The sequence below is a fragment of the Plecotus auritus genome (assembly GCF_963455305.1).
Source record: "Plecotus auritus genome assembly, chromosome: X".
Taxonomy (NCBI): Eukaryota; Metazoa; Chordata; class Mammalia; order Chiroptera; family Vespertilionidae; genus Plecotus; species Plecotus auritus.
This window is the reverse complement of record NC_137784.1, coordinates 46,551,962-46,577,502: the sequence shown is the minus strand read 5'-3', so window position 1 is coordinate 46,577,502 and position 25,541 is coordinate 46,551,962. Positions and strand designations below refer to the sequence as shown.

Genomic DNA, 25,541 nt, shown 5'->3' with positions numbered 1-25,541 from the left:
GTTAACAGTTAGATCAAGGAGGAAATCAACACACCTTGACACAAATTAAAACACAAGAACCCAAAATCTATGGGACAGAGAAAGCAGTTCTAAAAGGGAAATTCACAGCAATACCTCAATAAACAAGAATAATCTCAAAAACAATCTAACCTTACATCCAAAGGAACTAGAAAAAGAGTAACAAACAAAGCCCAGGTGACTAGAAGAAAGGGAATAATAAATATTAGATCAATAATAAGTGAAATAGAGTATAAAAAGACAAAAGATCAGAACCCAGTGGCGGGAGACGGCTATGAGCCTGTGGACGCCAGGTGTGGTCTCCCGTGCGGTGGTTGCATGCCAGCTGTGGGCTTGGCCATGGTGTGGCAGTTGTCCAGGGAGCAGGCATCACCCTGCGCCAGAGCACAGACATCATGGCCAAATTCTTCTCATTTGGCATCAATAGCATATTGTATCAGCATGGCATTTATCCATCTGAAACCTTTACTTGAGTGCAGAAATATGGACATACCTTGCTTGTAACCACTCATCACGAGATCATGAAATACCTAAACAATATGGTGGAACAACTGAAAGATTGGTTGTACAAGTGCTCAGTGCAGAAGCTGGTGGTGGTCATCTTGAATATTGAAAATGGGGAGGTCCTTGAAAGGTGGCAATTTGACACTGAGTGTGACAAGATGGCCTGAGATGACAGTGCACCCAGAGAAAAGTCTCAGAAAGCCATCCAAGATAAGATCTGCTTGGTGATAAGACATCATAGTTATGATGACATTCCTGCCCCTGCTGGAAGTTTTCGGTTCATTTGATCTGCTGATCTATATAAAAATTTGGTTGTACCTGAAAACTGGGAAGAGTCCAGACCACAGTTCATTGTGAATTTTGAGCAAGTCTGCCTGCATTCCTTCATGACTACAATCCACAAAGTAAACAGCATGGTGGCCTACAAAATCCTTGTGAGTGACTGAAGGTGCTTCACAAATAATAATGGAATCCCACATGTGTGTTTCCTGAGACCAAGTCAACTATAGTTCATGTTTTGTTTCATTTATTAATTTTTCTGTGGGGAAAATGTAACATTGCACTTTACTGAACTGTGCATATTGTTCCATTTATTGGGGCCTGTTTGACTTTCCATAGGGTTGCCATACTTTTTTGCACACTGTTCAAAGGGTACCAGCAGATTATATCAGCACTGTAATGTGAACTCCTTTGAAGGTGGTAAATGGAGATGGAAACCTTTACTTTAAAGCTAAATGCTTTCCTAAATCAGAACTTTCGGTCAAGTAGCTTGACTCAGAGTATAGGTAAATATGAAACAGCAAAAGGTATCTGAATATTCAGAATCTTTGTTTAGTCCTAAATAACTGATAGCCCACAGTAACAGTATTCCTGGAATGTTCTTTTGCCATTTATTTCATTGTATAGTTTCCATATTGAAAAAAAAAACACAATTATTTGACTTTAATGTATATAATTTACACTTATAAAGCTGTCACCATTTCTCCTGTATCTGCTGATACAGAACTCTTAATGTCTTCTTGTGTTTTATAAAATCAAGCTTTAAATGACAATGATAAATAAAGTTAAATGTGTATATTTTTTAAAAATAAATAAATAAAATAAAAAGACAAAACATCAATTAAACCAAGAGCTGGTCCTTTGACAAGATAAACATGATTATTAAACCTTTAACAAGAATCACCAAGAATAAAAGAGGTAGTACACAAATGAATAAGATCAGAAATGAAAGAGAAGTAACAACTGAACCAAGAGAAATATAAAAAAATATTAAAAGTATTATGAACATATGCCAACAAATAGGACAGTCTGGAAGAAATTGATATAGTTCCAGAAACATACAAACTTCAAAACTAAATCATGTAGAGAGAGAAAATCTGAACAGTCCTTTAAAAATGAACAAAATTGAAGGAGAGATTAAACAAAAAACAATGAAAAAGTCCTGGACTGGAAAGCTTCACAGATGAGTTTTATCAACAATCAAAGAAGAGCTAACACATATCTTTCTCAAACTACTCCAAAAAAATTCAAGAGGAGTGGAGACTCCCAAGCTCCTTTTACGAGGCCAGCACTATGCTAATACTAGAACCAGATGGAGATACTAGAAAGAGAAAAGTATAGGCCAATATCCCTGATGAACATAGATGCTAAAATCCTCAACAAAATATTAGCAAACTGGATCCAGCAATACATTAAAAAAATCATATACCATGATCATGTGGATTTTATTTTGGGTATGCAATGTTTATTAAATATCCACAAATCAATTAACATGATAACCCAAATAAACAAAATAAAGGATTAAAGTCATATGATTATATCAATAGATGCAGCAAAGTAGGAATAGAAGAAACATACCTCAACATAATCAAGGCCATATTTGACAAACCCACAGCTAACATCAGACTCAACAGGGAAAAGCTAAAAGCATTTCCCTAAGGGTCAGGAATGAGACAGAGATGTCCACTCTTACCACTCTTATTCAACGTAGTACAGGAAGTCCTAGCTATAGAAATCAGACAAGAAGAATCCTATATAATAAAAACCTAGGTGGCATTGCGTGACATCATCACAAGATGGCCGCTGTGATGTTGTCACAAGATGGCTGCCTCCACATCATCACAAGATGGCCGCCACAAGATGGCCACTCCCATGTCATCACAAGATGGCTGCCACAAGATGGCCACCACAAGATGGTCACCACAAGATGGCTGGCAGCGGAGAACAGTTGTGGGTGATCAGGCTGGCAGGGGAGGGCAGTTGTGGGTGATCAGGTCAGCAGGGGAGGGCAGTTGTGGGCGAGATCAGGCCTGCAGGGTAAGGCAGTAGGGGGTGAGATCAGACCAGCAGGGGAGGGCAGTTGGGGGTGAGATCAAGCTGACAGGGGAGGGAAGTTGGGGGAAACAAGGCTAGCAGGAGAGGGCAGTTGGGGGCGAGATCAGGCCAGCAGGGGAGGGCAGTTGGGGGTGAGATCAGGATGGCAGGGGAGGGCAGTTGGGGGCGAGATCAAGCTGGCAGGGGAGGGCAATTGGTGGCAACCAGGCCTGCAGGGCAAGGCAGTTGGGGTGATCAAGCCAGCAGCGAGGGCAGTTGGGGGCAATCAGGTTGGCAGGGGAGGGCAGTTGCGGGTGATTGGGCTGGCAGGGGAGGGCAGTTGGGGGTGACAAGGCCTACAGGGGGAAGGCAGTTGTGGGGGGACCAGGCCTGTTGGGGAGGGCAGTTGGGGGCAATTGGGCCAGCAGGGGAGCAGTTAGGCATCAATCAGGCCAGCAGGGGAGTGGTTAGAGGGTGATCAGGCAGGCAGGCAGGTGAGCAGTTAGGAGCCAGCAGTCCCAGATTGTGAGAGGGATTGGGCCTAAACCAGCAGTCGGACATCCCCCAAAGGGTGCCAGATTGGAGAAGGTGCAGGCCAGCCTGAGGGACCCCCCCATGCACGAATTTTATGCACTGGGCCTCTAGTAAGAAATAAAAGGCATTGAAGTTGGAAACAAAGTAAAAACTCTCATTATTTGCAGATGACATGATAATGTACATAGAGAACCCTAAAGATTACACCAAACACCTACTAGAACTGATAAATGAATTCAGGAAAGTAGCAGGATACAAAATAAATATTCAAAAACTAGTTGAACTTTCATGCACCAATAATAAACTATCAGAAAGGGAAACTAAGAAAATAATCCCATTTACATTTATAAAAAAAACACCTAGGGATAAATTTAGCCAATGACATAAAAGATCTGTATTCAAGAAATTATAAGATACTGAAGAAAGAAGTTCAGAAAGATTCAATAAATGTAAGCTTTTACTGTACTCATGTAAAGAAGAATTACCATAATTAAAATGGTCATTGTATCCAAAGCAATCTATTGATTCAACATAATATCTATAAAAATACCAATGGCATTTTTCACAAAATCAGAAAAAATGATCCAAAAATTTATATGGATCCACAAAAGACCCTGAAGAGGTAGAGCTATATTAAGAAAGAAAACAAAGTTGGAGGTATCACACTGCCTCATATCAAACTATACTACAAGGCAATGGTAATCAGAACAGCATGGTACTGGCATAAAATAGACACATAGATCAAGGGAGGAAAATAAAGACCCCAGAAACAAACCCACACCTATATAGTCACTTAATATATGACAAACAAAGGAAGAACATAATGGGGTAAAACAGTTTATTCAATAAAAGGTGTTGGCAAAATTGGACATATATGCAGAAATAAAACTAGATTGTCTTTTTACAGAGACCACATACAAGAATAAAATTAAAAGAGATGCAAAACTTAAATGTAAGTCTTGAAATAATAAAACTTCTAGAAGAAAACATAAGAAGTAAAATCTGACATTATTCTTAGCAATATTTTTTTCTGACATGTCTCCTAAGGCAAGAGAAACAAACAAACAAAATAAATGTATGGGAAGGAATACATAAAACTAAATGCCCGATGTGTGCTTGAGAAGAATGCATATTCTGTAGCTTTGGAGTGGCATGTTCTGAAGATGTTGGTTAAGTCCATCTGATCTAGTGAGTCATTTAGGATTTCTGTTTCTTTGCTGATTTTTTGTCTAGAGGATTTACATAGTGATCTTAATGGGGGTATTAACATCTTCTACTATGATTATATTGCTGTAAATCTCTCCCCTGACAGAACTTTTTTTATGTATTTGGGTGCTCCTGCATTGGGTGCATATATGTTTACCAGGGTTATATCCCTTGTTGTATTTAGCCTTTTAGAATTATGAAGTGGACTTCCTTATCTCTTGTTATGGCCTTCACTTTTAGGCCTGTTTTGTTGGCTATAAGTATTGCTACCCCAGCTTTTTTTTGTTTTTCATTTCCATTTGCCTGAAAGATGTTTTCCCATCCTTTCACTTTCAGTCTGTGTGAGTCCCCTGTTCTGAGGTGGGTCTCTTGTAGACAGCATATATATGGTTCATGTTTTCTTATCCATTCAGCCACTCTATGTCTTTTCATTGGAGCATTTAATCCATTTACATTTAATGTTATTATTGATAGGTACTTGTTTGTAGTCATTTCTGTACTTTATGCCTGTGTTCCTTCCTCCCTTTCTATTTCTTCTTTTTACAGCATTCCCTTTAGCATTTCTTGCATTGCTGGCTTGGTAGTGACAAACTCCCTTAGCCTTTTTTGTCTGCAAAGTTCCTGATTTCCCCTTCAATTTTGATTGATAACCTTGCTGGATAGGTTCTTCTTGGATTCAGTCCTTTGCTTTGCATCACTTTGTATACTTCATTCCATTCCCTTCTGGCTTGATGTGTTTCTGTTGAGAAATCATTTGATAATCTGATGGGGGATCCTTTGTAGTTAATTCTCTGTCTCTCTCTTGCAGCTTTTAAGATTCTCTCCTTGTCATTAACATTTGCCATTGTAATTATGACGTGTCTTGGTGTGTGTCTTTTGGAGTTCATCTTGCTTGGGACTCTCTATACTTGTGTGACTTTTTCTTCCCCATAACAGGGAAGATTTTGGTCATTATTTATTCAAATAAATGCTCTAAATCTTGATATTCTTCTTATCCTTCTGGCACCCCTATTATTTGTATGTTACTTCATTTCATGTTGTCCCAAAGCTCCCTTAGGCTCTCCTCCTGTTTTTTAATTTTTTTCTTCAGTTGCTGTTCAGATTGGGCTTATTTTTCTACCTTGTCTTCTAATTAATTTAGTATTCTGCTTCTTCTAGTCTACTGTTGAAATCTTCCATCATGTTTTTGATTATAGCTATAACACTTTTTATTTCTTCCTGATTTTTGCATAGGTTGTTGATTTTATCATCCATCCAGTTTATGAACTGTATAACCATTACTCTGAATTCTTTTCTGTCATATTGCATGCCTCCATTTTACTTATTTCCTTTCTTGGTGATTCCTCTTTTTCTTTCCTTTGAGGATTGTTTCATTGTCTCCCCATTCTAGCTATCACCAGAAGGTCCAAGCAACGAGTTGTGGGGGCCTGAGCCACGTGTGGCAGGAGCATCATGCCATCTGAGTGTCACTGAAGAGCTCAGACACCAAGATGTATGACTGCTCTGGTTGGTGGGAGCAACGTGTGTCGACAATCAGAATCCCCACATGCCTTTGCTGAGAATTGGAGTCTCTGGCGCTCGGTGTGGCTTTGCGTGAGCACATAGAATCAGGGTCCCTGCACATGTGCATTGAGAAACAGAGTCCCTGCATGTGTGAGCTGAGAATCAGAGTCCCCAAGCACACGCCAGGAATGAGAGTCCCTGTGTGCTTGTGCCTAGAATCAAGAATCAGAGCCTCTGGCTCTTGGCGCAGCCCCTAGTGTACTCCAAGAATCAGGGTCCCCATGCACACACAATGAGAAACAGAGTCCTCATGTTTGCATGCCAAGAATCAAAGTCACTGGCGCTCAGTGCGACCTTGCGTGCACCCTGAAAATCAGCCCACATGCACCAATAGTCAGAATCCCTGTGTGTTTGCACGTGCGCAGCAAGAAACAGAGTCCCTGCATGTGCACACTGAGAATCAAAGTCAGTGATGCTCAGTGTGGCCTCACATGGTGCCAAGAATCAGTCCATGCGTGCCGATAACCTGTGCACCCACGTGAGGAGAAACAGAGTCCCTGCTTGTACTTGCCAAGAAATAAAGTCACTGGTGCTCATTGCAGCCTTCAGCGAGTGCACTGATAATCAAAGTCCCTGGCCTGCTAGGGGGGCAGGGTTGCACAGTCACCCAGTGTCGGCGGAAGGTCCACTCACGTGTCATTGATCATGCTGGCCCTATGCTGCTGCTGTGGGCCAGCGGTGAGGGGGATGCACTCTGTGACTAACAGAAATCTGTGGCCAGAATATCTGGAGTCTTGGTGTCCCTGGGTCTGCAGCTGTGGTAGCAGGTATTTTTCCAGAGTGGCTCTAGGTTCCTGGTTTGCATCTGAGGCCAGTCTGGGTGGTGGTGAGGCTAGAATCCTAGTCACAGCAGCTCTGCCCTTCAAGATGGCATGGTTTCTGTGCCAGCACTGGCTGCCCGGGAGTGTTTGCAGCGGCAGTGGGGTCTCACAGTCTAAGACTGCCTGGTCCACCAGCCCCTGAAAGTCTTGCAGGATCTAACTGTCCCTAGCTCACACACACACTCTCCAGACAACTCTACACACTCCCCTTTTTCTCCCTCACTCTCTTACATTCTCTCCCTGCTGTCTTGTTGGTTGCCATCTTCCTTTGGGCAAGAGTATTTTTTTGTTTTTTGTTTTTTTAATAAACAACATTGACAAACCCTTAGTGAGACTAAATAAGAAAAAAGACATAAGAGTCTTTTCTGAAATAAAATCTGAATGAAAGAGACATTGCAAAGAATGCCCTAGAAATGAAAAGGATCATAAGGAACTATTATGAACAATTATATGCCAACCAACTGGATAGCCAAGAAAAATGGATAAATTTCTACCCAAACTAAAGAAGAAATAGTAAACCTAAAAAGACAATATCAAATGATGAGATTGAATCAATAATACTGAATTAGTATTCTGAAATTTCCCAACATATAAAAACCCAGAGCCAGATGGGTTTGAATATTCCACCAAATATTCAAAGAAGATTTAATACTACCACTTATTAAATTGTTTCAAAAAATAAAAGAAGGGGGAACAGATCTGACCAAGTAGCTTAATTGGTTAGAGTGTTGTCCCGTTATGCCAAAGTTAAATATCTCTCTCCTCATACTCTGTGTCTAAAATCAATAAATTAAAAAAAGAGAGAGCACTTCCTAACAAATTAGCTTAATAAAACCCCTGGAAATGAAAGAATAAAAAACTATAGGCCAATACTCATGATGAACAGATATAAAATCTTCAATAAAATACTAGCAAACTAAATTAAATAGCATATCTAAAGGACCATACTCTATAATAATAGGCAAATCAATCAATGAGACACATCACATTTTAATGAGAAAAATCACATTATCATCTCATTGTGAACAGAAAACACTAAAAAACATAATATCCATTCATGAGCAAAAGTCTCAAAGAATAGGTATAGAAGAAATTTACCTGAAGACAATAACAGCCATATCTGAAGAGCCCAGGTATATTCAAAATCAATAGGGGAAAATTGAAAATCAATAGGGGAAAAGTGAAAGGCTGCTCACTCTTGCCAATTCTATTCAACATAGTACTGGGTGTCCTAGCTAGAGGCATTAGAAAATAAAAAAAAATTAAAAACATCCAAATTAAGAGAGGAAGAAGTAAAATTATGTCTGTTTGCAAATGAAATGAAATAATCTTATATGTAGAAAACCCTAAAGATTCAACAAAAATCTATTATAATTAATAAACAAGTTCATTAAAGATGCCAGGTAAAAATCAACATACAAAAATCAGTCCTGTTTTTATATACAAACAATAAACTGAAAAAAAGAAATTAAACAAACAATCCCATTCACAATAGCAACAAAAATATTTTTAGGAATAAACTTAACCAAAGAAATGGAACAATGTACACCAAAAAGTATAAAATTTTGATGAAGTAAACTGAAGAAGACAAATAATTGAAAAGATATCATGTGTTTATAGATTGGAAGACTTAATATAGTGAAAATGACCATATTACTTAAAGTTATCTACAAATTCAATGCAGTGCAATCCCTACCAAAATCACATGACATTTTTTACAGAAACAACAACAAAAAAACACACTCTAAAATGCATGTGGAACCACACAAAATACTGAATTAATAAAGCAATTTTGATTAGGAAGAATAAATGAATGGGACTATATCAAACTAAAAAGCTTCTGCATTGCAAAAGAGACTGACAATAAAACAAAGGCAGACAACCAGATAGGAGATGGTATTTGCAAACAGTAGCTCCAACCAAGTTTAGTTTCCAAAATATATAAAGAACTCATAAAAATCAACAACAAACTAACAACCCAATCAAAATATGGGCAGAGCACCGGAAAATACACCTCTCCCAAGAAGACATATGAATAGCCAATAGATATATAAAAAGATGTTCAACCTCACTGACAATTAGGGAAATGCAAATCAAAACTTCAATAAGCTACTACCTCACACCTGTTAGAGTGGGAGCAAAGGTGGGAGCAGGGCTACCAGCAGACAGGGGACCTGGGGCCACAGTTGGGAAGGACCAGGCGGGGTTGTGGAGGATGGGTCAAGAGCCGCCCCTGTGCCCACCGCAGCCTCAAGGCCCACAGTTCTTTTCAAGGTGCACTGGGCTTCTGGTATACATATAAGCACTCTCATTTCCACTTGGGTGTCTTATAGGTACCTCATATTCAAGATGTTGAGAAATAACACAGACACACTCTTAGGACTAAACTGGAATTACAACTAAAATAGAAAAAAAATCATCCTGAATAATCAACTGAAGAATAGCTGGAGAGAACTCTGATAACTAAGGACAGAAAATGGAGACTGCATAAAGACTGGTAGGAAGGGCAGAGGTACAAAAGGAGTGGCTGGGATCCCAAAGACAGCAGCTGAAGTTCCAGAGAGATATCTCAGCTGTGGGGGGTTGCCAATGAGAACTCTGGGTTCTAAACCACAAGCTGGACCCCCCAGCAGAGAACACCGGAATTGAGAAATGTGCCCACATAACATCTGGCTGTGAAAAGCAGCAAGGTTGTTGTCTGCCATGGAGAGATGGCTGGAACCTTCTTAAAGGGCTAATGCACAAAATTTTGTGTGTAGCCACTCACCTTGTGCTCCTGCAGAGGGAGGGCAGTGTGGACTGGAGCTGTGTGAGCAGAAGTCAAGGTTGGAGGCTCTAGGGTTAGAGCTCAGAAGGCAGACATACCAGTTTCCTGTGCTGAGTCATTGCCTCACAATGCAGAGGACATCTTTCTTAGTCAGACCTTTGCTATAGAGGCAGTTTTTGCTGGAGGGAGTACAGTGGCCCCACCCTATAGAAAAACCAGTTGCCCTACCCAGTGGAGTTTCTCAGGTCCATTAAGAGTCTGAGAATAACAATCAGCCTGCAGGCAGAAGCAATTGCCCCAGGCTGTTAGAAAACATCTTGCCCAATCTGTGGATGATTGCCTGAGGTTACTCAATACTGAATCCAATCAGTCTGCAGGCAGAGGCAGACCTCTGGAGCAGTGGTCACCAACTAGTGGTCCGCGGACCACTGGTGGTCCTTGGGTCTGAAAGGTTGGCGACCACTGCCTTAAGGAAACCTTTGGAGCAGTGGTCACCAACCAGTGGTGGTCCATGAGGTCTAAAAGGTTGGTGATCACTACTCTGGAGGCTTTGAGACTTGACTTGATCTAATTAGTCAGAAACAGTGTTTGTCGCTGAAACCGGTTTGGCTCAGTGGATAGAGCGTTGGCCTGCGGACTGAAGGGTCCTGGGTTCGATTCCGGTCAAGGGCATGTACCTTGGTTGCGGGCACATCCCCAGTGGGAGGTGTGCAGGAGGCAGCTGATCGATGTTTCTCTCTCATCGATGTTTCTAGCTCTTTATCCCTCTCCCATCCTCTCTGTAAAATATCAATAAAATATATTTTAAAAAAAAAGAAAAAGAAACAGTGTTTGTCATTGTCCTGCACTAGTGATTGGGAGGCAGAGCAGAACTACTTAATACATAGTCACAAACCCAAGCAGGTAGCCAAAATGAGGGGAGAAAAAACAAACCCCAAATGAAGGAACAAGATAATTCTCCAGAAAAAGATATAAATGAAATGAAGATAAGAAATTTACCAGACATAGAGTTCAGAATAATGATGGCAAAGATGCTCAACAGCATGAGAAAAGATATAATAACTATGAAAAAAATGACATAACATGAATAAAGAATAGAGTGGAAAAAATACACAGCAGGTTAGAGGAAGCTGAGGATTGGATCAGTGAATTAGAATATAGGGTAGAAAAAAATCAATCCATTAGAGAACCAAAAAGAAAAACCAATTAAAAACAGGAAGGATCCAATATGCCAGCCAATGGGACAGCATGCTGCAAGATGGTGTGTGGGTGAGAGAGCGAAAGGAGAGTGTGTGGACATCCAGGTGTGTCTGTATTTGTGAGTGAGGGACAGCTATATTCCACAGGACTGTTGGGGGCTGGCAGACCAGGCTCCCCTGGCTGGACAGCCTCTACTACTGCTGAAATTTCTCCCAGAGCAGCTGGCACTGCCGCAGAGAGTGTGCCATCTTGAAGGGGAGAGCAGCTGTGATCAGAAGTCCAGACTTACCTTCAACTGGGGAATCTTCAGATACCTCCTAGGACCCTACAACCACAACACCCAGGGACCAGCTGCCTCAGCTGTGAACCCACGAACACCGAGACTCCAGTCTCCCCAGCTGTGGGTGCCTAAAAAGTTTGTCCAGAGGGAGACAAGGTGGTGCCAAATATGTGGATGGGTCCTGTGCCTTCTCACAGAACAGATAGAAGGAACAGCTGAATTGAATAAGATCCACCCGGAATTGGCAAATTAAACACAGCTGGAGAGGGAATCCATGGATAGAAAGGTCAGAGATTGCCTAGAGAGAGAGGTGAGATCTGGGATCCAGGCTTGAGGGAGAAAAGTGTGTAGTGGGGACTAGAGTCTCAGAGGGAGACTGCACTCCACCAAACCCGCAGCCCTTGGGGTCAGTGTAGCCCTCAAAAGTGGAAGGGGGGTCCACAGAGCTGCTGGCAGATATAAGCCCACAGCCATGGGAAACTGTGCCCAGAAAGGCAGCCTGAAGTTCTATATGGGCCGCCCAATGCCGGGGGGAAAAGACAAGAGTTGGCGTAGTTCCTTTGTCTTTTTTTTTTTTCCCTCCTTGCTTTTGCTTGCTAAGTCCAGTACATAGGATCTTCCAATTAAAAACACTCACTGAGACTACAAGAGAAAATTGTTTTTGTGGAAAGTGGGGAACAGAATAAGGAGAGACAAGCAAGAAACCAGCTCTGGGTCAATCTATACCTCCAACCCAGTATTAAGTGCGGCAGGGAAAGAAGAATCTAAACACTGGGTTGAGGGACCATTTAGTCCTGGAAATTAATACAGAAACACTGCAACCCAGGGGTTGTGTCAGCAATTGACTCTTGTGTAAATACAACTGAAGGCAGGCAGAGAAACAAAGTCAGCAGAGAGATCCTGCCTGCTTGAAAACAAGGTTGTGGCTTATGACACAGAGGAGTACTGGATTGCAGGGAACTTCAACACTGTGCTGACTACCTGACAAGAAACAGATCTGCCAGGAAGAACAGTAGAGGAAGTGAATGACCTTTACTACTTCATTTTTTTAAAATTTTTATCTTTTACTTAAGAAACTAAATTTTTTTGCTTGATTTTTCTTTTTTTTATTATATTTTTCTTTTTAATTATTATTATTACTACCATTACTTTACCTTATTTTAAAAGTTTTATTTTATTTTATTTTTCTTTATTTTGGGATTAGTGTTCTATACTCTATTTTTATTTTAGCATTATTTTACTCTATCTCAATTTTTCCTTTATACCAGTGGTTCTCAACTTTTCTAATGCCACAACCCTTTAATACAGTTCCTTATGTTGTGGTGACCCCCAACCATAAAATTATTTTCATTGCTACTTCATAACTGTAATTTTGCTACTGTTATGAATAGTAATGTAAATATCTGTGTTTTCCGATGGTCTTAGGCTCTACAGCAGCGGTTCTCAACCTGTGGGTCACGACCCACAGGTTGAGAACCACTAGCAGGGTCGCCTAAGACCATCAGAAAACACAGATATTTACATTACTATTCATAACAGTAGCAAAATTACAGTTATGAAGTAGCAACGAAATTAATTTTATGGTTGGGGTCACCACAACATGAGGAACTGTATTAAAGGGTCGTGTCACTAGAAAGGTTGAGAACCACTGCTTTATACCAACACTCCCTTCCTCACTTTTCCCATTTTTCAGCCTGTTTCTCTTACACTGTTCCTGCTTTAGTTTTTCTCTATCCTTTCTTTTTACTATCTGTTAAAAATTGATCTTACTCATATATCTAATTTCCTCTCCCCTCCTCCAAATCTATGCAGACTTCTCTCTTCTCTTTCTTCACTAGGCGATTTTATTTTCCTTTTTATTTCTTTCTGTCTTGTTGATGTTGCTTGTTTGATTGTTTGTTAGGTTTCTTTTTTTTGTTTGTTTTGCTTCTGTTTTCTTATCCTCACTTGTTCTCTTCTTCTACTAATAGCTTAATTAATTCCAGGCTTATCTACTCTCTATTCTTTTCCAAAATAAATGAATACATAGATAGATAGATGAAATTTTCATATATATATATATATATATATATATATATATATATATATATATATATCTTATCATTTCTCTTTTTTCTTTTTTTGTATTTTGCTTTTTACTTTTCTTCTTATACACTCATTCTGTTTCTACCTCCTCTATACTGAATTGTGGCCATTTCACCATTCATTCAATTGCTTGACCTTACCTTCTGGAAATAAGCTCTGCCTACTCAGATTCATCTGGGTGTTTCTTGTGTTTTTTTTTTATATACATATATTTATTTATTGAATTCAGAGAGGAAGGGAGAGGGAGACAGAGATAGAAATATCATTGATAAAAGAAAATCATTGATCAGCTGCCTCCTGCATGCCCTGTACTGGGGATCAAGCCCGCAACCCAGGCATGTGCCCTTGGCTGAATTGAACCTGGGACACTTTAGTTCACAGGCCAACGTTATATCCACTGAGCCAAACCAGTTAGGGCTTGTTTTTTTTTGTTGTTGTTTACATTTTTTTGGATTAGTTGTTCTTGTTTTTTTTGTGTTTTCTCCCCATACACATATATTTCCCTCCCTTCTTCTTTCTTCTTTTTCTTTCATCTCTTACAATTTTTCCTTTTTTCAATATCATTTCTACACTCTTTTCTCTCCCCTAATTCTCTTTTCTCTAGTGGTCACCTTTGTTTGGGGTTATTAGTATCGTGAATACATTTGTGTTTGGTGCCCTATGCATTGTGTCTTGTCATGTTGTATTTTGTGCCTTTAAGTCAATGCAGGAGAGAGAGAGCTACATAACCAGACACCCTGATAAGCGTGATCATGGGGAGACAAAGAAACAGACCCCATATGAAAGAAAAGGAGGAATCACTGGAAAAGAAATTAAACAAAATAGAGGCAAGCAATATGTCAGAGAAAGAATTCAGAGCAATGGTCATAGGGAAGCTGAAAAAGATGTAAGACAAATTCAACAATATGTGCAAGAACCAAGAGGAAATGAAGAACCAAGAATAAATGAAAAATGACATCACTGCAATGAAGAACAAAATAGAAAGCATCAACAGCAGACTAGAAGAACCAGAGGACTGCATCAGTGAGCTGGAAGAGAAGGTAGAAAACAATACCCAAGCAGAGAAGCAACTAGAAAAAAAAACTTATAAAACAGGAAGAGAGCCTAAGGAAACTTTGGGAAAACATGATAAGGGTCACAGAAGGAGAGGAAACTGAGCAAGGAAGAGAAAACCTGTTTGAAGGAATAATGGCAGAAAATTCCCTGATTTTTGGAAGAAGAAAAAACTCACACAAGTCCAAGAAGCTCACAGAGGCCCAAACAAGATGAACCCCAAAAGAACGATACCAGGACACATTATAATTAAATTGGCTTACCATTGACAAAGTAAGACACTTAAAGGCTGCCAGAGAGAGACAGAAAGTTACTTACAAGGGATCTCCCATCAGCCCATCGACTGATTTCTCAACAGAAACACATCAGGCCAGAAGGGAATGGATTGAAATATACAAAGTCATGCAAATAAATGGTCTGAATCCAAGAATACAGTACCCAGCAAGGCTATCAATCAAAGTTGAGAGTGAAACCAGGATCTTCACAGAGAAAAAATGACTAAGGGAGTTTATTACCACCAAACAAGCAATGCAAGAAATGCTAAAGAGTCTGCTGTAAAAAGAGGAAATAAGTAGGGAAGAAGGAAGACAAGCATAAAGAATAAAAATTGCAACAAACAAGTACCTGTCAATAGTAACTTTAAATGAAAATGGATTAAATGCCCCAATCAAAAGAATGGATAAGAAACACGAGCCATATAGCTGCTTTCTACAGGAGACCCAACTCAGAACAAAGGACACACACAGACTGATGGTGAAGGGACGGAAAAAGCTTTTTCAGGCAAATGGAAATGAACAAAAACCTGGGGAAGCAATACTTATATTTGACAAATTAGATTTCAAAGTAAAGACAATAACAAGAGATAAGGAAGGTGACTTCATAATACTAAAGGGAACAATTCAACAAGAAGGTATAAATCTGGTAAACATATATGCACCCAACACATGAGCACCAAAATACATTTAAAAAAATTGTGGAAGATATCAAGGGAGATATTGACAGCAATACAGTCATAGTAGGGGACTTTAGTACCCCACTGACACCACTGGACAAATCCCTTAAACAAAAAATCAGCAAATAAACATCAATCCTAAATGGCTCATTAGATCAAAGGGAATTAATTAATATCTTCAGAACATTTCACCCCGAAGCCACAGAATATACATTCTTCTCAAGTGCACATGGGTCATTTTCAAAGATAGACCACATATTGGGACACAGGCAAATTCTCTTCCAATTCAAGAAGATAGAAATCATATCAAGCATCTTCTCAGATCACAATGGCAAAAAATTAGATATCAACTACAATAAAAACAATGAAAAAAATCAAACAGCTGGAGGCTAAATAGCATGCTATTAAACAATGATTGGGTTACCAAAGAGATCAAAGAGGAAATAAAAAGAATCATGGCATAAAAATGACAATGAAAACACAACAACCCAAAATCTATGGGACACAGTGAAAGCAGTCTTGAGAGGGAAGTTCATAGCTCTGCACGCCACCTCAAAAACACAAGAAAAAATGGTAATAAATTATATAATCATACAACTCAAAGAGTAGAAAAAGAGCAACAAGAAGAATCCAGCGTAAGCAGAAGGAAGGAAATAATAAAAACCAGAGCGGAGATAAATGACATAGAGACCAAAAGAACAATACAAAAGATCAACAAAACCAAGAGCTGGTTCTTTGAAAGGATAAACAAGATTGATGAACCTCTAGCCAGGCTTAACAAGAAGCGAAGAGGGAGGACCCAAATAAAAAAATCAGAAATGAAAGAGGTGAAGTAACAACCAATCCCACAGAAATACAAAGGATTATGAAAAAATACTATGAACAACTCTATTCCAACAAAATCGACAACCTAGACAAAATGGACATATTCTTAGAAAAATACAAACACACAAAACTCAATCAGGAAGAATTGAAAACCCTGAAAAGACCAATAACTACTGAAGAAATCAAAGCAGTGATCAAAAAGCTTCCAGCAAACAAAAGCCCTGGTCCTGATGGCTTTACAGGGGAGTTCTACCATGTATTCCAAAATGAACTAAAACCTATCCTCCTCAGACTATTTCATAAAATTCAAGAAGAAGTCACACCTCCAAGTTCTTTCCATGATACCAGCATTACCCTAATTCCAAAACCAGATAAAGACACCACAAAAAAATAAGAGAGAACTACAGGCCAATATCCTTGATGTACAAAGATGCTAAAATCCCCAACAGAATTCTAGAAAATTGGATTCAGCATTACATTATAAAGATCATACACCAGGACCAAGAGGGATTTATTTCAGGGATGCAAGGATGCTACAATATCCACAAATCAATAAATGTGATACATCACAAAAACAAATGGAGAGACAAAAATCACACAATCATATCAACCAATGCAGAGAAAGCATTCGACAAAATCCAACACCCATTCTTGATAAAAACTCTCAGCAAAGTGGGAATTGAGAGATCATACCTCAACATAATAAAAGCCATATGTGACAAACCCACAGCTAACATCATACTCAATGGGCAAAAACTAAAACCATTTCCCCTAAGAACAGGAACAAGACAGGGATGCCCACTCTCACCATTCCTGTTCAACATAGCACTGGAAGTGCTAGCCCTGGCAATCAGACAAGAATAAGGAATAAAAGGCATCAAAATTGGAAAAGAAGAAGTAAAACTGTCCTTATTCACAGATGACATGATACTATACATAGAAAACTCTAAAGATTCCATCAAAAAACTCCTAGACCTAATAAATTAATTTGGCAATGTAGCAGGATACAAAATTAACCCCCAGAAATCTATGGCCTTTTTATACACCAATAATGATCTCACAGAAAGAGAAACAACAAAAACTATCCCATTTACCATTGTACCAAAAAAAAAAAAATAATAAGATACCTAGGAATAAACTTAACTAAGGAGGTAAAAGACCTGTACTCAGAAAAGTACAGGTAATTGGAAAAAGAGATAGAGGAAGACATAAACAAATGAAAGAACATACCATGTTCATGGATTGGTAGAATCACCATCATTAAAATGTCCATATTACCCAAAGCAATCTACAGATTCAATCCAATCTCCATTAACATACCAATGGCATATTACAAAGATCTAGAACAAACTCTCCAAAAATTCATCGGGAATAAAAATAGACCTTGAATAACCACAGCAATCCTGAGAAAGAAGAACAAGTTGGATGGATCACAATACCAGATATCAAGTTATATTACCAAGCCATGGTTCTCAAAACTGCCTGGTACTGGCACAAGAACAGACTTATAGACCAATGGAACAGAACAGAGAACCCAGATATCAACCCAAGTCATTGTGCTCAATTAATATTGACAAAGGAGGCAAGAGCATACAATGGAGTCAAGACAGTCTCTTCAATAAATGGTGCTGAAACATTTGGTCAGAATCATGCAAAAAAGTGAAATTAGATCACCAACTTACACAAAACACAAAAACAAACTCTAAATGGCTAAAGGACTTAAATGTAAGACGGGAAAAAATAAAAAATCCTACAAGACTCCATAGGCAGCAAAATAGCAGACATGTGTTATAGAAATATCTTTACTGATACAGCTTGTAGGGCAATGGAGAGTAAGGAGAAAATAAACAAATGGGACTACATCAAAATAAAAAGCTTCTGCACAGCAAAAGAAACCATCAACAAAACAACAAGAAAGCCCACTGCATGGGAGAACATATTTGACAATTATATTTCAGACTAGAGCCTGGTGCATGAAATCCGTGCACTGGGGCATGGGTGTCCCTCAGCCCAGCCTGCATCCTCTCCAATCTTGGACCCCTCAGTTTAGGCCCAACATCCCTCTCAGAATATGGGACTGCTGGCTGCTAACCACTCGCCTGCCTGCCTGCCTGATTGCCCCTAACTGCTTCTGCCTGCCAGCCTGATCACCCCCTAACCACTCCACTGCAAGCCTGAAAGATGCCCAACTGCTCCCCTGCCAGCCTGGTCACCCCCAACTGCCCACCCCTGCCTGCGCATTTGCCCCTAACTGTCCTCCCCTGCCAGCCTGGTTGCCCCTAAGTGCACTCCCCTACAGGCACCATCCCCCCCCTCAACTGCCCTCCCTCCCCTGCTGGCCTGGTTGCCCCCAACTGCTCTACCCTGCTGGCCTGGTCGCCCCCAACTGCCCTCCTCTGCTGGCCTGGTCACCCACAACTGCCTTCCCCTGCCGGCTATCTTGTGGTGGCAATCTTGTGACCACATGGGAGCGGCCATCTTGTGTGAGAGCATGACGGTCAATTTGCACATTACCTCATTATTATATAGGATAAGGGTTTAATCTCCAAAATTTATAGAGAACTCATACAACTTAACATAACGAAGATAAACAATCCAATCAAAAAATGGGCAAAGGACCTAAATAGACACTTTTCCAAAGAGGACACTTTTCCATAGAAGGCTGAGAGACATATGAAAACATGCTCAAAGTCACGAATAATGGGAGAGATGAAAATCAAAACAACAATGAGATACCATCTCATACCTGTCAAAATAGCTATCATCAACAAATCAACAAACAACAAGTGCTGGTAAGGATGTGGAGAAAAATGAACCCTCGTGCACTGCTAGTGGGAATGCAGACTGGTGCAGCCACTGTGGAGAACAGTATGGAGTTTCCTCAAAAAGTTAAAAATGGAACTCCCATTTGACTCAGTAATCCCACTTCTAGGACTATATCCCAATAAACCAGAAACACCAATCAGAAAGAATATATGCACCCCTATGTTCATAGCAGCACAATCACAATAGCTAAGATTTGGAGACAACCTAAGTGCCCATCAGCAGATGAGTGGGTAAAAAAACTGTGGTACATCTGCACAATGCAATACTACACCGTTATAAAAAAGAAGGAACTTTTACTATTTGCAACAGCATGGATGGAACTGGAGAGCGTTATGCTAAGTGAAATAAGCCAGTCGGAGAAAGATAAATATCACATGATCTCACTCCTATCCTATCTAATAAAAGGGTAATATGCAAATTAACCATCACTCCACAAAGATGGTGGTGCCCATAGCCACAAGATGGCGGCACCCAGTCCTCTCAGCTCCGCTGCATTCCCCCAGTCCCAGGGCGGGGGAGCAGCCACTGAGAGAGGGCAGCGTGATCAGCCGGGCAGAATGCTTGCTTCCCAAGCGTTCCACGCCCTGCCATAGATGGGCCTCTGGCCAGGCCTGAGCATGGAACGCTTGCGTCGTTGCCCCAGCGACAAGCAAATGTTCCACGCCCAGCTGCGGATGGGCCTCTGGGCCACGGAGAGCCTCTGGGCAGTGGGCGCAGAGCGGCCTGGCCCTGCAGAGAGGTACTGGAGCACAAATTCATGCACAGGGCTACTAGTGTGGGATATAATGATGAACATAATTTGATGAACAAGAATAGATCCAGAGACAAATGGCAGGGGAGGTGAGGGTGTTAGAGAGCAACCAAAGGACTTGTATGCATCCATATTAGCATAACTAATGGACACAGACACCACGGCAGTGGGCGCTTGCTTGATGTGTAAATGACTGGGTGGGGTCAATTGGGAAAAAAGGAGACATGTGTAAAATTTAGACAATATATAAATTAAAAAATAAGAACAGAAAGAAAGTTTAAGGGAGCTGTGTGAAAATATGAAACATAACAACATTTGCATCAAGGAATGCCAGAAGGAGAAGAATGTGAGCAAGGTATAGAGCAGTGGTCAGCAAACTCATTAGTCAACAGAGCGGCAAACCGCGACAGCTCATGAGCCGCAGTTTGCCGACCACTGGTATAGAGAGCATGTTTGAAGAAATAATGGCAGAAAACTTCTCTAACCTGGTGAAGGAAATGTCACACAAATGCAGGAGGCACAGAGAGTCCCAACCAACAAGAACCTAAACAGGCCCATGTTCAGACACATCATAATTAAAATGGCAAAAATTAAAGACAAATAGAGAATCTTAAAGGCATCAAGAGAAAAGCAGTGTGTTGCCTACAAAGGCGCTCCCATAAAGCTGTCAGCTGATTTCTCATTAGAAACTCTACAAGGGAATGGAATGAAGTACTCAAGGTAATGAAAAGCAAGGATGTAAACCAAGAATACTATATCCAGCAAGGTTATCATTCAAAATAGATGGTGAAATAAAGAGCTTCACAGACAAAAACATGCTAAACAATGTGATCACCACTGAGCCAGCACTACAAGAAATGCTAAAGGGACTGCTGTAATGAGAAGAGATAGAGAGAAACATTGGCATACAGAATTAAAATGGCAATAAAGAAATAGCTCTTAATACTAACCTTAAATGTAACTGGATTAAATGCCACAATAAAAAAGGCATAGTGTAGCTTAATGGATACAAAAAACATGGCCCAACTATATGCCATCTACAAGAGACCCACCTCAGAACAAAAGACTCACAAAGGAAGAGAGTAAAGGGATGGAAAAAAATTTTTTCCATGGAAATGGGAAAAAAAAGCTGGGGTAGCAATACTCACATCTGACAAAATAGAATTCAATATGATGGCCATCACAAGAGACGACAAAGATCACTACATAATACTAAGGGAATCATTCCAACAAGAAGATATAACCCTCATAAACATGTGCCCAATAGAGGAGCACCTACACTTATAAAAACAAACAGAAAAAAAATCAAAACTTCAAGAGGATGTTAAGGAAGAAATTGCCACAATACAGTCATAGCAGGGGACTTTAACACCAGGCAACTTCACTGGATAAATCTTCTAGACAAAAAATTAACAAGTACATAGTGACTCTAAATGACACAGTGGATTAGATGGATTTAATTGACATTTATAGAATATTTCACCCAAAAGCTGCAGAGTATATATTCTTCTCAAGTGCACATGGGACTCTCTCAAAGACAGACCACATGTTAGGATCCAAAAAAGTCTCTACAAGTTCAAAAAGATTGAAATCATATCAAGCATCTTCACAGATCACAATAGAATAAAATTAGAAATCAACCACTAAAAAAACTCAAAAACATTCAAACACTTAGGGGCTAAATAGCATGCAATTATTAATAAACAATTAATGGGTTATCAATGAGATCAAGAAAGAAATAAAAAACTTCCTGGAAACAAATGTAAGTGAACATACAACCACCCCAAATCTCCAGGACACAGAAAAAGCAGTCCTGAGTGGGAAGTTTATAGCACTACAGGCCTACCTCATAAAACAAGAAAAATTAACAATAAACTATTTAATTCTACAATGTCAAGAATTAGAAAAACAAGAAAAGCCCAGAGTAAGTAGAAGGAATGAAATAACAAAGATTAGAGCAGAAATAAATGACATAGAGACAAAAAAAAATAATAAAATAAAATAAAAAAATCAATCAAACCAAGAGCTAGTTCTTTGAAAAGATAAACAGGATTGATGAACCTTTAGCAAAATTCATCAATAAACAATGAGTAAGAATACAAATAAATAAAATCAGAAACAAAATTGGTGAAGTAGCAACTGACACCACAGTAGTACAAAGGATTGTAAGAAAATATTGTGAATACCTATATGCCAACAAGTTGGACAATGTGGATGAAATGGACAAATTTCTAGAAGAATACAATGTCCCAAAACTGAATCAGGAAGAATAAGAAAACCTGAATAGACCAATAACAACTGATGAAATAGAAGTATTAATTTAAAAAACTCCCAACAAACAAAGCCTGGGTCTGGATGGCTTCACAAGGTAGTTTTACCAAACATTCAAAGAAGAACTAATACCTGTGCTTTTCAAACTATTCCAAAAAACCAAGAGAATGGTAGACTTCAAAGCTCTTTCTATGATGCCAGCATTACCCTAAATCCAAAACCAAATAAAGAAAATACAGAGAAAGAGAATGATAGGTCAATACCCTGATGAAGACCCATGCTCAAAGCCTCAACAAAATATTAACTAATCAAATGCAGCCATATATTAAAAAAAAAAATCACACACCATGACCAAGTGGGATTTATTTAAGGGATGCAAGCCTGCTGCCATATCTTCAAATCAATAGATCACATAAACAAATTGAAAGACAAAAATCACATGATCATATGACTAGATGCAGAAAAAGCATTTTCAACAAAATTCAACACCCATTTTGATAAAAACTCTCAGCAAAGTGGGAATTCAGGGAGCAAAGTGGGAATTGAGGCCATATATGACAAACCTACAGCAAATATCATACTCAGTGGGCAAAAACTAAACCATTTCCCCTCAGAACAGGAATCAGACAGGTATATCCACTTTCACTACTAGTGGCCTAGTGCAGGAATTTGTGCACATTGAAAGGAAATTAATTAGAAGAAATGTTTTAATATCGCTATTTGCCCTTTCTCTATAATAGAAGTGTCAACCAAATTCATGATCGACAATGACAGATCAAAACACACATGTGCGATTGGCGCCAGTGAGAGCTTTATATGTATCATGCAATGTATCATGCATGCGCAAGTCAACTTAGCCTTTTATAGATATAGAATAAACATGCTTAATTAGATTTGTTTCTGATTTAGCTAAACCTTTTTCAGACCAATGAAGCATCCCAACTTCTCTTTCAGGTAATTGTAAACAACACAGCAGTAAATATCAACATGAAGCAGATTATTATTGTAGATCACATGGAAAACAAAGGGTAAAATATTTAACTGCAGCAGTGTTTGACTATATTCTGCGCAGTGAGAAAACCTGAAGTCATTTATTACTTCTTTTCAGTCAGGTCAAGTTTCTAAGCTTTCTAAATCTCCATTTTCTGACTAATGAAAATAGGATCCCACCAAGTCTCCTATCTACCTACTCCTGGACTTCTGTGAGGATCAAATGAGATGAGGCATGGGAAAACGCTTCACAGACATTTGGTTAAAGAGTAAATTGTTTGCACATGGCTATAAAGCAAGTTGTGTTCCTGGGCTGAAGAAACTCCAAGGAGGCTAGTCTCTAGGAAGAGGAAGCTGGGCATTGCTACGTGACATCATTACCTGGAGCCCACAGCCACCATTTCTGGGCTGGGCTGGGCTGTGGGCCACATTTTGCGCCATGGGGTCTCAGCAGCATCAGCTGTGATTTGGTGGGCTGTTGCTCTGGAATGGTGGTGGGGCCTGTATCCCACATAGGGGAAACCAAGTGTTGCTTTGTGGGCCCCAGGTCTGTGGTGCCATTTCTCTGTAAATGATCAGTGCACGTCAAAGCAGCTCCTGCATTGAGGGGCTGCCCCTGGTGGTCAGCGTATGACATAGTTACTTGATCAGATAGACACTTTGCATATTAGCCTTTTATATATATAGATAGTACTGGAAGTCCTGTCTACAGTGATCAGACAAGAAGAAACAAATAAAAGGCATCTAAATTGGAAATGAGGAAGTAAAACTCTCATTATTCAGAGATGACATTATGCTGTACATAGAAAACCCTAAAGACTCCACCAAAAAACTACTAGATTTAATAAATGTATTCAGCAATGTAGCAGAATCCAAAATCAACTCTGGAAAAATCAATGGCTTTTTTTATACACCAATAATGAACTTTCAGAAAGAGAAACTAAATAATCAATTCCATTTACCATTGCAACAAAAAGTTTAAGATATTTAAGAATAAGCTTAACCAAGGAGGTAAAAGACTTGTACTCAGAAAATTACCGGATATTGAAAAAAGAGATAGAGGAAGATATAAACAAGTAGAAGAATATTACCATGTTCATGGATTGGTATAATTAACATCATTAAAATGTCTATACTTCCCAAGGAAATCTACAGATTCAATGCAATCCCTATTAAAATACCAATGGCATATTTCACAGACCTAGAACAAACACTCCACAAATGTATATGGAACCAAAAAAGATGGTGAATAGCTGCAGCAATCTTGAGAAATAAGAATAAAGCTGGAGGAATTAGAATACCAAATATCAAGTTATACTACAAAGCCATTGGAATCAAAACAAGAATAGGCATATAGATCAATGTAACAGAACAGAGAACCCAGAAATTGACCCATACCATTATGCTCAATTAATATTTGACATAGGAGGCAGGAACATACATTGGAGCAGAGAGAGTTTCTTTAATAAATGGTGTTGGGAAAATTGGATAGGTACATACAAAAAAAATACAACTAGACCACCAACTTACACCATACACAAGAATAAACTCAAAATGGATAAAAATTTAAAGGTAAGTTGGGAAATCATTAAAATCGTAGAAGAAACCATAGGCAGCAAAATCTCAGACATCTCTCATAGGAATATGTTTATGGATACATCTCCTAGGGCAAAGGAAACTAAGGAGAAAATAAAGAAATGGGACTCCATCAAAATAAAACTCTTCTGCATAGCAAAAGAAACCATCAGCAAAACAAAAAGGGAGCCCACTATATGGGAGAACGTATTTGGCAATGGTACATCTGATAAAGGGTTAACATCCAAAATATATTAGGAACTCAAACAACTTAACAAAAGGAAGACAAATGATCCAATTAAAAAATGGGCAAAGGACCTAAATAGACACTTCTCCAAAGCAGACATGCAGATGGCCAAGAAATATATGAAAAAAATGTTAAAATCTCTGATCATCATGCAAATTAAAGGAACAATGAGGTATCACCTTACACCTGTAAGAATGGCTACCATCAACAAATCAACAAATGACAAGTGCTAGTGAGGATGTGGAGAAAAGGGAGCCCTAGTACACTGCTGTTGGGAATACAGACTGGTACAGCCATTATGGAAAACAATATGGAGTTTCCTCAAAAAATTAAATATGTAACTGCCATTTGACCCAGTGATCCCACTTGTAGGAATATATCCTAAGAAACCTGAAACACCAATCAGAAAGAATATATTCACTTCTATGTTTATAGCAGTACAATTTACAATAGCTAAGAACTTGAATCAGCCCAAGTACCCATCAGTAGATGAGTGGATAAAAAAGCTGTGGTACATTTATACCAGGGATGGGCAAACTTTTTGACTCGAGGGCCACAATGGGTTCTTAAACTGGACCGGAGGGCCGGAACAAAAGCATCGATGGAGTGTTTGTGTGAACTAATATAAATTCAAAGTAAAGGAGTGGAGGGGAGAGCAAGAGAACCCTCCGCTCTTTCGGCTCCGCGGGTGGGATAGAACAGCCGAACGGGCCGGATCCGGCCCGCGGGCCGTAGTTTTCCCACGGCTGATTTATACCAT

The 25,541-nt window shown here is 39.4% G+C and overlaps 1 protein-coding gene and 1 pseudogene across 5 annotated transcripts in view; one reads left to right on the top strand and one right to left on the bottom strand.

The window, feature by feature from the left end:
• Positions 1 to 25,541, bottom strand: part of HEPH (hephaestin) — a 142,790-nt gene that overhangs the window by 26,903 nt on the left and 90,346 nt on the right. The window lies entirely within an intron of this gene.
• On the top strand, positions 358 to 968 carry LOC308239792 (mitotic spindle assembly checkpoint protein MAD2A-like; annotated as a pseudogene). Its single transcript has one exon. The product of its transcript is annotated as a mitotic spindle assembly checkpoint protein MAD2A-like (transcript).